This window comes from Palaemon carinicauda, chromosome 16, assembly GCF_036898095.1.
Source record: "Palaemon carinicauda isolate YSFRI2023 chromosome 16, ASM3689809v2, whole genome shotgun sequence".
NCBI lineage: Eukaryota > Metazoa > Arthropoda > Malacostraca > Decapoda > Palaemonidae > Palaemon > Palaemon carinicauda.
The window spans coordinates 125595176-125610175 of NC_090740.1; the positions used below are offsets into that span (position 1 = coordinate 125595176).

Sequence of the window (15000 nt, forward strand, 5' to 3'; positions counted from 1 at the left end):
AATACTCCAAAACTTAAAGAGGCAAATAAAAATACATCTTCAAGAATGTATTAGTGCTGAGTATGCAACAATTTGTATGCAAAACTTATAATCGTGGACTTCCTATATGAGAAAATACGCCTCAGTGGAAAGTCTTAAGCGGTCTTACACGGATGAACGGTTCGTCGAACCCGGTTGTCGAACCTGTTTGTCAAACGGCTCGAAGAGGTGGAGTCAGTCCCAAATGGAGAAGGTTTGCGGACAATGAAGTCCCGGTCACAAAAGTCAGACGATAATAGAATTTCTTCGAGCCGTTCGACGAATGTGTTCGACAACAAATACCCCGTTCACACGTTGGAACATCACTTCGAACACTTGTCTGTCGAACCTGTTCGGATAACCAAATACCCCGCTCACACGTTCAAACATCACTTCATACACATGGCTGTCGAACCTGTTCGACAACCAAATACCCCACTCACACGTTCTAACATAACTTCAAACACTGTCTGTCGAACCTGTTCGACAACCAAATACCCCGCTCACACGTTCAAACATCACTTCAAACACTGTCTGTCGAACCTGTTCGACAACCAAATACCCCACTCACACGTTCAAACATCACTTCAAACACTTGTCTGTCGAACCTATTCGACAACCAAAAACCCCGTTCACACGTTCGAACATCACTTCAAACACTTGTCTGTCGAACCTATTCGACAACCAAAAACCCCGTTCACACGTTCGAACATCACTTCAAACACTTGTCTGTCGAACCTATTCGACAACCAAATACCCCGTTCACACGTTCGAACATCACTTCAAACACTTGTCTGTCGAACCTATTCGACAACCAAATACCCCGTTCACACGTTCGAACATCACTTCAAACACTTGTCTGTCGAACCTATTCGACAACCAAATACCCCGTTCACACGTTCGAACATCACTTCAAACACTTGTCTGTTCGACAACCAAATACCCCGTTCACACTTTCGAACATCACTTCAAACACTTGTCTGTTCGACAACCAAATACCCCGTTCACACTTTCGAACATCACTTCAAACACTTGTCAGTCGAACCTGTTCGATAACCAAATACCCCGTTCACACGTTCGAACATCACTTCAAACACTTGTCTGTCGAACCTGTTCGACAACCAAATACCCCCGTTCACTACGTTCGCACATCACTTCAAACACTTGTCTGTCGAACCTATTCGACAACCAAATACTTCATTCACACGTTCGAACATCACTTCAAACACTTGTCTGTTCGACAACCAAATACCCCGTTCACACTTTCGAACATAACTTCAAACACTTGTCAGTCGAACCTGTTCGATAACCAAATACCCCGTTCACACGTTCGAACATCACTTCAAACACTTGTCTGTCGAACCTATTCGACAACCAAAAACCCCGTTCACACGTTCGAACATCACTTCAAACACTTGTCTGTCGAACCTATTCGACAACCAAAAACCCCCGTTCACCACGTTCGAACATCACTTCAAACACTTGTCTGTCGAACCTATTCGACAACCAAAAACCCCGTTCACACGTTCGAACATCACTTCAAACACTTGTCTGTCGAACCTATTCGACAACCAAAAACCCCGTTCACACGTTCGAACATCACTTCAAACACTTGTCTGTCGAACCTATTCGACAACCAAAAACCCCGTTCACACGTTCGAACATCACTTCAAACACTTGTCTGTCGAACCTATTCGACAACCAAATACCCCGTTCACACGTTCGAACATCTTTTCAAACACTTGTCTGTCGAACCTATTCGACAACCAAATACCCCGTTCACAACGTTCGAACATCACTTCAAACACTTGTCTGTCGAATCTTTTCGACAACCAAATACCCCGTTCACACGTTCGAACATCGCTTCAAACACTTGTCCGTCGAACCTGTTCGACAACCAAATACCTTGTTCACACGTTTGAACATCACTTCAAACACTTGTCTGTTCGACAACCAAATACCCCGTTCACACTTTCGAACATCACTTCAAACACTTGTCAGTCGAACCTGTTCGATAACCAAATACCCCCGTTCACACGTTCGAACATCACTTCAAACACTTGTCTGTCGAACCACGTTCGACGAACCGTTCGACCGCGTAAACCCCGCTTAGGGCGTGTTCTTACGAAGTCAAATGGGCAAACTTTAGCAGCCGTAATGAGTTTTATGGTCGCTAGTCCCGGTTACAGATGGTCCCCAACTGATTCTTAAGAGATTCCCCTACACTGGTATAAAAATAATTTGCAATTAGATTGCACTAGATTGCTCTATACTGCTGAATTAGTTAGACCGTTCGTTTACTAGTATAGGATTACTCCTGGTTTCTATTTTTGAATTAACCTAATGTTTTCCAGACTTTATCTTCCTTGGTCTAGTGTTGATTTTTTTTTCTTTTTATTGAAAATTATGAAATTGTGCAAATTTCCTCTTTCTAAAGTGGTGCTTTCCGTACTCAATATATATATATATATATATATATATATATATATATATATATATATATATATATATATATACACACATATATATATATATACATATATATATATATATATATATATATATGTACATATATATATATATATATATATATATATATATATATATATATATATATATATAATATAATATATATTTATATTTTAATTAATGGCCCTCATAGTGTATTTTCTTATAATAAATGGCCATAGACGCAAAACATAGATATTTGAATTATCATTCCTTTAAATAGTCGTAGGAAACATCATAGAAATTAATCATCACTAAAAAAAAAACAAATACAAAGAAAAAAATAATTCACCTTTTATTAACTTCCAACGGCTTCATTTCTATTTGATCTCTTTTACCATAATTCCTTTATCTTATCTTTTTTCACTTCCATAGAACCCTCTAAAAATTTCCCTTATTTCATACCATTCTTCTAAACTTCAAGTGTCCTTATTAGTAAGCTCTAATGCCCTAGAAAATAGTTTCACTTTACTAAAGAAAATAATTAAAACAAACTTAAGGGATCAAAAGAAGAGGGTTTGTTTGTGTTATTTTTTCTCAAGGCCTCTCCACTTTAAGTAGTTTATGCTCCTGTTTTTGTCCTTGGAATTTCCGAGTGAGTAAATAAGTATTTTCATGCTAATAACCTCTCTCTCTCTCTCTCTCTCTCTCTCTCTCTCTCTTTACTATTATCTATCTATAAGTACATACACATAACACACACATTATATATATGTATGTATATATATATATATATATATATGTATATATCATCTGGCTCAATATATTTATCTATTATTTATCTATCATTCAGAATTTGTATCGTTGTTTGGGTACATTCTCTCTCTCTCTCTCTCTCTCTCTCTCTCTCTCTCTCTCTCTTCTCTATATATATATATATATATATAATTCCTATCTCTTACTGATCTTTGAATATCTTTTATATTTATTTATGGGAACCTATTTTGTTTTTGAGTCACATATCCAAACACCACCACCCCCCCCCCCCTCTCTCTCTCTCTCTCTCTCTCTCTCTCTCTCTCTCTGTTTCAGTTCATATACCCAGCCTCCTTAGTTTCATAATTTCGTCCGTGATATATGACGCTGGAAAACATCTGGAGAGATACATCTGGAGACCGTGTTGAAGTCATTTCTGCAGATATATGGTTGCGAGTTGGTAGATTATTTGTGGTTTATGGGGCTGTGTTACAACGAATACCAAATGTAATTGAATTCTGAATGGTGTTCCCCCACCCTCCCCCCCCCCCCCCTTGCATAAATACACACCAACATAGACACGGGCTGGTGCGTATATGTATGTGTGCGTGTATACACACACACACACATATATATATATAATATATATATATATATATATATATATATATATATATATATATGTGTGTGTATATATATTTAATGTATATATCTGTGTATATATGTACGTATATAATATATTCATATATATATACACACATACATATATTATATATATGTGTGTGTGTGTGTGTGTGTGTGTTTGTGTGTGTGGCTGTGTGCGTCTGTGTATATATGTACGTGTGTATGTATGTGCTCAGAAGGGGACACTGTTCAGAATCTCATTACACTTGGTATTCGTAGCAATATGAGACATTTTTCTCAAGAAATGTTTTTTTTTTTTCTTTACCTCAGGGATAAATTTTCGAATTTCCAAAGTTTAAGTTTCAAAGCAGGATGAAAATTTTCTGCCTGAGACACTTGTTTCTGGGAAGAAGTTTGAGGAGGAACTTTTTTTTTTTTTTTTATAATTTACAAGTTTTATATTCCAAATCCTGCATCAGCTACGTTATCTTCTAGCATTTTGGGTAGCCCAACCCCTTCCCCCAAAATATCGGTGTTGTACAATATGTGTGGTTCTCCTTTAGCCTGAAATTGAATGTTTGGTATAACACGAATCCAGAACGGGCGTGGCTTAAGCGAAACTGAACAGCTTGTCAAGCTTACTCATGATTGCCGTCAGTATTTGGGTTTAATCATTTCCTGCATTTACGCGTCTGTTATATTGCTGGATTTAGGCCGAACTAAGACCAATCAATGTAAATGAATATTGATACTTGTGTCTGTCGTGTTATCAGTTAATCAGCACATTTCACGTAAAAATGACAATCTAATCTATTTCATTAATTGTGACTTTCAATGGTGTTATATTATCAGGAAGTAGATGATGAATGGAGAAGTATTGAATTAAAAGCTCGAGATAGAGACGACTGGCGAAATCTAACCGAGGCCCTTTGCGTCAATAGGCGTAGGAGATGATGAGTATATTATCAGGAAAATTAATGTCATACCAGATTATATAAAGAAGGTGAACCAAACATTTTCAAAAAATATAGTTAATTCGACCTAATTACTACTTCTATAAATTGAAAAGTACTCAACATTCATTTTAGAATGCATATAGATTATCACAAGTTATTATACGGATTAAATTAAACTATAATAATTGAGATTTCAATATACAATAATGGCAGGAGGTCAAAGGCTGCTAGTCGACATTTAGATGCTTTTTGAAATGCTTGTTTTGTTTGAGGGTTCTGAGCCTCAACTATGATGGTGATATTTGTCCAATTAATAACTATTTCTTCACTATATATATATATATATATATATATATATATATACATATATATATATATATATACATATATATATATTTATATATATATATATATACATATATATATGTATATATATTGTATATCATTCATTATCAGCGTCTATTTATAAAGGCTTTGTTAATTGCTCTTGCAATTTACGTATATAATAACCCTTTCATCAGCGTTAATTTCAAATCTACATAGATGCATATATTTATATACAGTATATATATATATATATATATATATATATATATATATATATATATATATATATATATATATATATATATCTATATACGATAATACTAATACTAATACCAATATTTGGAAATTCAAAGATATCTTTCTTATTGTTAATGTCAAGCAGTCAAGCAGACGTCAATCCTTTATATTGTAATTCGTCCTATAATCAATCACTGAATCCAAATGATATTATTCATAAGGTAAATAAAAATGATAGGACAGTTGGTAAATGCTATGTACTGTGATATTGATTTCTTTATTATTCCTACATTTTTATTTTGACCAGGCTGACATGTGTCTTTTTATAGTTTATATACGACATATCTGTTTTGACGTTGTTAATAGTTTATATATGACATATCTGTTTTGACGTTGTTACTGTTTTTAGAATGATATATCGTTAACTTATCCTCATCATTTATTTATTTCCTTATTTCCTTCCCTCACTGGGCTATTTTTCCCTATTGGAGCCCTTGGGCTTATAGCATCTTGCTTTTCCAACTAGGGTTGTAGCTTGGCTAGTAATAATAATAATAATAATAATAATAATAATAATAATAATAATAATAAAATGTCTAATAGAGCAAGTTATGGGTATATAAATTTAACCAAAAGACATCCCATTGATAAAATGCATACAAGTAAATAAATAAATTAATATTTTAACGAATAATTAAACATATATATAAATAAATAAATACAAAAATAGGAAGAAAAGAGGGACCTTTGAGTAAATAGGCCTACCTTTTACCCCCAACAGAAAAGGAAGACAGGGTTATATTGGTGAGGGCAAAGACTTTGAGCCCCTAACGAAAAAAAGTCTTAGTTGAAGGGGAAGCCTTATTGTCCCTAGTTGGAACATCCTGCAAGATAGATGAGAGAGAGAGAGAGAGAGAGAGAGAGAGAGAGAGAGAGAGAGAGAGAGAGAGAATGAGAGAGAGAGAGAGAGAGAGAGAGAGAGAGAGAGAGAGAGAGAGAGAGAGAGAGAGGGTATTTAATATTGAATTTTAACTTTGAGAATATATATTCACTGAAATGATAAATGTTTCTGGCTAGGCAAGGATTCGAATCAATCGAAACAGTCCCCAGCCAGAACTTGACTCCTTTATCGGCAAAATGCTGGGGAAAGTATTTGAAAATTCCTTATGCAGACTATAAAAAAAACCATAAAACCAAAAAAAAAAAATGAATATACCAAAAAATGTATATATAGAACAAAAAGGATTTCATTGAAAGTATATATGAGTTATTAATCATTTAAATTAAATGACAGAGTGGTAGCAGCTTGTTGAGAGAGAGAGAGAGAGAGAGAGAGAGAGAGAGAGAGAGAGAGAGAGAGAGAGAGAGAGAGAAAGAGAGAGAGAGAGAAGGAACTCTATAATTATGAAGTGCTTTTCTCGAATCCTGCTACCATATGAGCGCCAATAAAAATTCAGACAAATTGTATCATATCTTTATTTTATCATATATCTTTAATAAAAAACCTTCTGCATTATATCTCACAGAAAGATGACATAACAAACAATATGCGAGAGAAAGGAATAAAAGAGTAAGATATGTGGGTAAGCAGAGGAATGCTGATAAGGTCTACAAAAGGCAGAAACTGATAACGAAGATAAGAACCTTTTTCCCTTGAGGGTATCACAACCCGTCTCCTGAGACGTATAAAGGGCTGATATAAGGAAACAGCGACTCTATGGAGATATGGGGAAAGCTGCAGAAATAGATAAAAGAATTATATCTCTTATCAGTTAAGGTTCATTCACACTATGGGTAGGGAACAATCTCGCTCGTCACGGTCCTGTTAAATACTATTATTATTATTATTATTATTATTATTATTAATAGCCAAGCTATAACCCTAGTTGGAAAAGCAAGATGCTATAATTATGCCTAAGGGCTCCAACAGGGAAAAATACCCCAGTGAGGTAAAGAAATAAGGATATAAACAAATAAATGATGAGAACAAATAACATGTTTTTAAATGGAAGCATTCTCAATGGCGATCTGGTCCGCTCTCGCTCCAGTCTCGTTCCGGTCATGATGAAAAAAAAAAATCAATATGTACAGTAAGAGGCTAATGATCACTGCGTAAATACAATTCCTAATATCACTGAGCAATATTCCTATACAATTATGCTTTTTCCTTATATTTTTAATTTTCCCAAGACACTGATCGAACCGAGAGCGAACCGAAGGTGTGAACATTCCAGTACCTAGACCGAACCAAGAGCTAACCGAGACTGGAGCGTGACCGGACCTTCAGTGTGAATCAACCTTTATTGTAAGCGTAATTTTTACTTCTTGCACTTCATGTTCAACAAAAAATGACTAATCTTCAGAAATATGTTCACTTGTCTAAATTTGAACTGGAATGAAATTATCACACTCAGTTACATTGTTCTGTGATTTTTTTTTACCTTGCGTTTATCAGTGTCATATTTTTTTTTTCATATTACTGTCATTGGCGTATATAATTCGTTTTTAACAACATAGAGGGAGCGAGGATGCAGTATATCTAATATCAGCTTTAATTCTGGAATGTAGATTTCTTGTGGGAAAATCTCCCTTATATAACAGAGAGCAAGTATATATTTTTCTGGTCACGCTCAGCGGCATTGCAAACCGTATAGCCACTCGGGTGGGACGGAGATGGAGTAGACATACCCAACAACTAGGGCATACCTTGATTAGAAAGGGTACCCTGAGAGATACACTTGGAAACTACGATTTTTCACAAATTGATGAAACTGCCGTATTGTAGCTATGAAAGGGGGAGGTGGAGGGAAGGGTTGAATCTGTGTGTGTGTGTTTGCATATCTTTCTAAATATTTAACCGTCAATTTTGACAGGTCGCATACACTAGTTATTTACAATAGATAAATACACTAGGAAAGACATATGGCATTTTTTACCTTACGACACAATCATAAATCAATTAGCAACAGAAAAGTAAAGTATCTTTGGAAATTGTTTAAATCAAAAGATCTTATAAATTCATTTTATAAAATACTGACAGTAAGAAATCCAAAATAATACAGTAAACGATGAGAAGGAAGATGGTAGCGATAGAAATAACAATAACAACAATAATAACAATGTTGATAAATGTAGTCCCTCTGCATTTCCAATCGTCCAATTTCATGACAACACCACCGAGTGCCTTCATTCTTACGCCTGCACTGTAATATTGGTAATCAATTGGCACTGTCAGGATGTCAATGTACCGTTTGCAATAACATTTTCAGCTGCGTTCATTTCGGATGCTATCAGTCAAAGCATTTACATATTTGTTTTACTGCTGCAGTTGCTATGCCTCTGTGTACCTTACACCTATGCATGCGTTATTGAATGAATGCGCATTTCCATAGGCGTATATTAATTCTAATAATATTAATAATAAAGATATTAAAAAAGGCTTTACTTAATCTTTATAGGGAAGGTATTATGGATATAAAGATTTCTTCAATGTATTTTAAAATTATGTAAATGGGTAGTTTTTTTTATCTTGTTTTTGGCATTTTATCTGCGGTCGAGGCCACTGAGAATATACTAATATTTGGGATACTTCTGGTTATATTATAGCAACAAAGACAACAACAACAACAACACAAATGCAGCTGTTTCTAGTCCACTGCAGGACAGAGGCCTTAGACATGTCCTTATTCATGTCTGGGGTCTTGCCAATTTTCATCACCAGGCTAGACAGTGCGGATTGGTGATTCTGGGGTACGTTTGTCTGATCGGTCACTGCAAACCAACCTAGTATTGGTAACCCAGACTAGTACAGCTGATGGCGATACACAAACAATACAACCACCTTAATGTATCCCAACTCAGTTTTACGCATTTGGTTGTATGTTCGAAACTTAAATCGTTAGCATTATGCAACAAAGATTAATAGACCTGTCTTATTTTATATCGTTAGGCACATCAAATTATCCATGTTAAATAAACAATGAAAAATATGAAATTAGAACACTTTTTTCCGTATGCTGAACTTGTCTATTAAACAATTTGGTCCACTGAAGGCTTGGACTATACTTGATCATTTGCTTGGGAATAAGTCGGAGGAGTTGTAATATCATCGTAAAAAAATATAGAGTATATCGTATACATTTACATATAAGTATGTGTGTATATGTATATATATATATACATGTATATAAATATTTACATATAAATACATATACCGTATATATATATATATATATATATATATATATATATATATATATCTATCTATATATATATATATATATATATATATATATATATATATATATATATATATATATACACGTGTGTATATATATGTGTTTGTGTATTTATATAAGTATATATACATATATATATATATATATATATATATATATATATATATATATATTTGAAAGTACAAGTTGAACAATTCACTCCTAGTGCATTAGACACAAAACTTATACTTAAAAAAAAAACTTTTTTTTTCTTTGGAAATATCAGAAAATTTTCTCTAAAAAACACAAATTTCTTTACAAGGGATCAAAACATTTTCATAAGTCAAAACAGAAGGATTTCTTTAAAGTAGAACAAGCCGATTTCTTTTAAGAAAAATCTGGACATTTGTTTAGAAGATTACAAAAAATTTCTTGAAAGATGTATTTGAATATTTTCTTTAAAGATGAATTTCTTCAAAGATAAGCATATAAATTTCTTGAAAGAGGAACGGACAAATGTCTTAGTTTTGAGCAGAAAAACTTCTTCAAAAAGGAATAGACTTTTTTTTTCAAAAAAGTGGTATGCAAAAGAATTTTCTTTAAAGAGAAGCAGATCATTCCATAGCAAACAAATTCGTTCATGGAATGACTAAAAAATCATACTAGAAGAGCAGACAAGTAAACCGGGGCGCAGATAAACATTTTCATGACAAAGACAAATTTCTTTAAAGAGAAGACATGTCAAAAGAAATAAAGAATTTTTTTTTTTTTTCAAACAGAAGCAAATATTTTTGTTTGAAAGGGAACCAACAATTTTCTTGAGTAACAGAAATTGTTTACAGAGAATCAAACACTTTTTAAAAAGAGAAAAAGAGATGCAGACAAATTTGTCCTGAATTAGAAAGTTAAAGAAAGCATAAACAAGAAATGGATAGATTTTGAACATGTTAATGTTTGAAAGTGGCTTCTCACTAAAGCACTCTATATTTTTATTATTATTATTATTATTATTATTATTATTATTATTATTATTATTATTATTATTATTATTACTTGCTAAACTAAACCCTAGTTGGAAATGCAGGATGCTATAAGCCCAGGGGCCCCAACAGGGAAAATAGCCCAGTGAGGAAAGGAAACAAGGGAAGATACAATATTTTTAAAACACTAAAAAAATTAATAAATATTTCCTATATAAACGATGAAAACTAACAAAACCAGATGAAGAGAAAAAATAAGATAATATTAAAAGTATTGAGTATGCAAAAGTATTAAGCGAGCATTACATCCTGGTTCAAGTACAATATCCAATACGTTCCTTATGAATCAAAGTGAATCCTTTGATTGAAGTCAACATTAATAATCTGTTGAACTGTATTGAATAAATATGAGAAAGGCTTATATCCATTCCTCTCCGGTTAGTAACAGCATAATAGTGCAGGACACGTCCTTTATTTTCATCAAATGTCAGAACACTAATTTTAAAGTAAACACAAATAGAAGGAGTTCAGTGACTGGTTTCACCTGGCAACAATCCTATGATCACAAAGCTTTCAATATTTATTCAATAGCCTTTGATTTTGTTCAGTTTTAGTCTCTTTATACCATGGCTGTGTTGAAAGTCCTTCCCTTTACATCTTTTTCCCTTTTAAAATTGTTAAGGTTTTTTTAGGTCAGCAAATAACACAGCTCTTTCTAAGCTTTGTAGTTTTTATCCTTAACTGTTTCTTTCCAAGATATTTTCGGATCAGTGACTGAGAAAATAGAAAAGTATTTCTAACAAACTGTTAGTTTTCTTCAAGGAATTTCTTACTTTGCCTTGTTTTTTCGGATTTGCTTCAGTCCTATACATTATCAAAGTTTTCAGGTTTTAAATATATGTTTTGAAATTCTGAAATTTCAAGTCTATATATTACAGATGGCATCTAGCACACCGGTACTTAAAAATGACATTATTATTATTACTATTATTATTATTACTATTATTATTATTATTATTGTTGTTGTTATTATTATTATTATAAGCTAACAACCATAGTTGGAAAAGCAGGATCCAACAGGGAAACCTAGCCCAGTGAGGAAATGAAACAAGGTAACAGCATAGTGTGCCTGAGTGTACCCTCATGCAGAGAACTGCAATCCAAGACAGTGGAAGGCCAATTATTTGAATTTGGAGTATCCTTCTCCTAGAAGAGCTGCTTATCATTGCTAGAGTCTCTTCTACCCTTACCAAGAGGAAAATAGCTATTATTATTATTATTATTATTATTATTATTATTATTATTATTATTATTATTACTTGGTAAGCTACAACCCTAGTTGGAATAGCAGGACGGTAAGCCAAGGGACCCCAATATGGAATATAACCCAGTGAGGAAAGGAAACAAGGAAAAATAAAATATTTTAAGAACATTGCCATTAAAATTAATGTTTCCTATATAAACTATAAAAACTTTAACAAAACAAGAAGAAGAGAAATTAGACAGAATAGTGTGCCCGAGTGTACCCTCAAGCAGGAGAACTCTAACCCAAGGCAGTGGAAGACCATGGTATAGAGGCTATAGTACTACCCAAGACTAGAGAATAAGGGTTTCATTTTGGAGTGTCCTTCTCCTACAAGAGCTGCTTACCATAGCTAAAGAATCTCTTCTACCCTTACCAAGAGGAAAGTAGCCACTGAACAATTATAAGGTAATAGTCAATCCCTTGGTTGAAGAAGAATTTTGTAGCTTTTCTGAAACTCCTTATTTCTCAGCATTTTTGCAAAGGTCAAATCTTCATTATCTTCTGATTGATCGATTTATAGTTCATGTCTTGCAAATAGATATTTTGATTAGGTGATTTTTCCTTTTTTTTTATCCAGATTCCCAGACAACACACCTTTCTAAAAAGGACTTTTTATCTTGGAGCCTGATCTGTAGAACAATGGTGTGCAGATGAAACCCTTGTCTATAGTTACGGTAGTAGTCCTTTAAACTAACAAATCTTATTTACATGCACACATATACGCACATGCACACACATACAACGCACACACACATACACACACACACACACATATATATATATATATATATATATATATATATATATATATGTGTGTGTGTGTGTGTGTGTGTGTGTGTGTGTGTGTGTGTGTGTGGACGCCGGCCCGCAAGGAAATTGGAAAACTTCAGTTTGTCTGATTATCTAGTTTAGCGTTACTCCACAGAGGAAATAGTGCGAACAGCTGAAAAACTGACATCCTACGTCTTAACAATATATTTTGAACGCAATCTAGAAAGTAAAAATTCACCTATTTTTACAACGAACCCTCTGCATGGGTAACAACAGGGAAATACTTGAAAAAAATTAAGTTATAATTATTTTTCGAAATTGTTTTAATGTTAAAAGTATTAATGAGACTTAATGTTGAGATGGATACAATAATATTTTGAAGCCAACTTTGTTCTGGGGAAGCCAGATGTCTATAACAGAAAAAGATATGGTTTAGGAAAATTAGCAATAAGTCTCTTTGCTAACTGTTTATCTATAATGTACCTGATATTCTTTTGCAAAGATCTGGGAAAATTTTTTATAAGGATAAAGATAAAGATTTTTTTTATGTAAAATGCAGCATGCCTATTTCCGTAGATTTCAAAATTTGATAATCATTGAGAAATTACTTTTAATTGCTTTCAGCATTAATATTAAGTGCTATATTATGTTGCATGATTGTATAGACAGACGCAGAGTGATAGAAATTTGTCGTACCTTCGAATTGTGTCTTAAAACATCAGACAAGAAAATGTCTTTTGCATATCTTATGGTCGCCCAAACGCACATTGCATAAGTGAAGTAGTTATATAAATGAAACCATATCATTTTCGCATTTCAAAACTTTCAGAGATTCAAGATACTATACTCAATTTTTTTAATGAGGCGCATTTGCACCGAGTCGCAGAGGTGTCCTTTTAGCTCGGAAAAGTTTCCTGCTATCTGATTGGTTAGAATTATCTTGTCCAACCAATCAGCGAGCATGAAACTTTTCCGAGCTACAAGGGCACCCCTGCGAGTCGGTGCAAATCTGCCTCACTAAGAAGAATTGGTTATAGATTTCTTAAATAGTTTTTCGTATCTTTCTGGAGTTGTCGATTGTAATGTTTCTCCCATGTTAGAAATAAAAAAACTGCTAATAATGTTTGTCATGGTAAAGCCCCTGGATACGATGGAATAACTGCTGAGATGATTTTGGCTTAAAATGAAGTGACTCGCAGAATATTTACAAGATTATTCCGTAGCCAGATAGAGATGGTTATTCATTTACTAAAATAAATCTTCCAGGATATTTTCTGTGAAAATAAGCAACACAGAACTGCAAACAAGTGGATTTCAGTTTCCTGAGGCATTTAAGATTCCTGTTTAAATGTGGCCTTAAAATTACTGAAAGAAAATCAGGTGTTTTGAAATTTTGTATTTACCTTAAACAGATGCTGGTCACCACATTCTCCCGCCTGGAAAAAAAGAAAAGTTTTTTTTTTAGTTTATCTTTGATACTGTTCATGGAATATTTCATTTTATTTTTGTTTTCATTTTCTTGTAGTTTCCCTATTTCCTTTCCTCACTGGGCTATTTTCCTTGTTGGAGACCTAGGGCTTATAACATTCTGCTTTCCCAACTAGGGTTGTAGCTTAGCAATTAATAATAATAATAATAATAATAATAATAATAATAATAGTAATAATAATAATAATAGTAATAATAATAATAATAATAATAATAATAATAATAATAATAATGTTATCATTCCTAATTTACGTATAATTCAAGCAAACTGTTATTTGGAAAGGAGGAAATACTTCATATTCTCTTGGTATTTGTATACCCAAAAATTAAGAATTGTTATTGGGTAATTTCTCTTTAATAACTAGTCCTAGTTAAAGAATTGTTTTAGTTTAATTACTGACTAATCTTTATAGAATTAAAAAAAAAAAAAGTTTATAGGCAAAAGTACTTTTGTAACGTGATTGATAATGTTTCAACGATACGATAGGAAAAATAGTCCAATGAGGAAAGGAAATAAGGAAATGAAAAACAATATGAAAAGTAAAGAATATAAAATATAATCAGTCACAACGTCAAAATAAATATGTCATATATTAACTAAGAAGGGAGATACGCTCAACATTTGAGTAATGATACAAGTGTTCATTAATAATCTTTCTTATTGTAGAGGTTATGACCTGTGACAATGTATAACCTTCCAAAACACATTTAGGAAACCTTATATACGGAATTGTCGTAACAATCTACATTTCATAAAGACATCTAAAAACAATAAGTAAATAAGGAAATCTAGTATCATGAAGAAGACAATATGAATAAAAGCACCTTTGGTCTAATTTAGAAATTGAATTAATTGTCAAGTATAATTAACT

The 15000-nt window shown here is 33.1% G+C and overlaps 1 protein-coding gene across 6 annotated transcripts in view; it reads right to left on the reverse strand.

Annotated features, from left to right (window-relative positions):
* Positions 1-15000, reverse strand: part of LOC137655857 (sodium/potassium/calcium exchanger Nckx30C-like) — a 705766-nt gene that overhangs the window by 449652 nt on the left and 241114 nt on the right. For all 6 annotated transcript variants that reach the window (XM_068390052.1, XM_068390051.1, XM_068390050.1 and 3 more), the window contains exon 2: positions 14044-14076. The gene's annotated coding sequence lies outside the window, so the exon portion shown is untranslated. The remainder of the gene's footprint in view (positions 1-14043; positions 14077-15000) is intronic.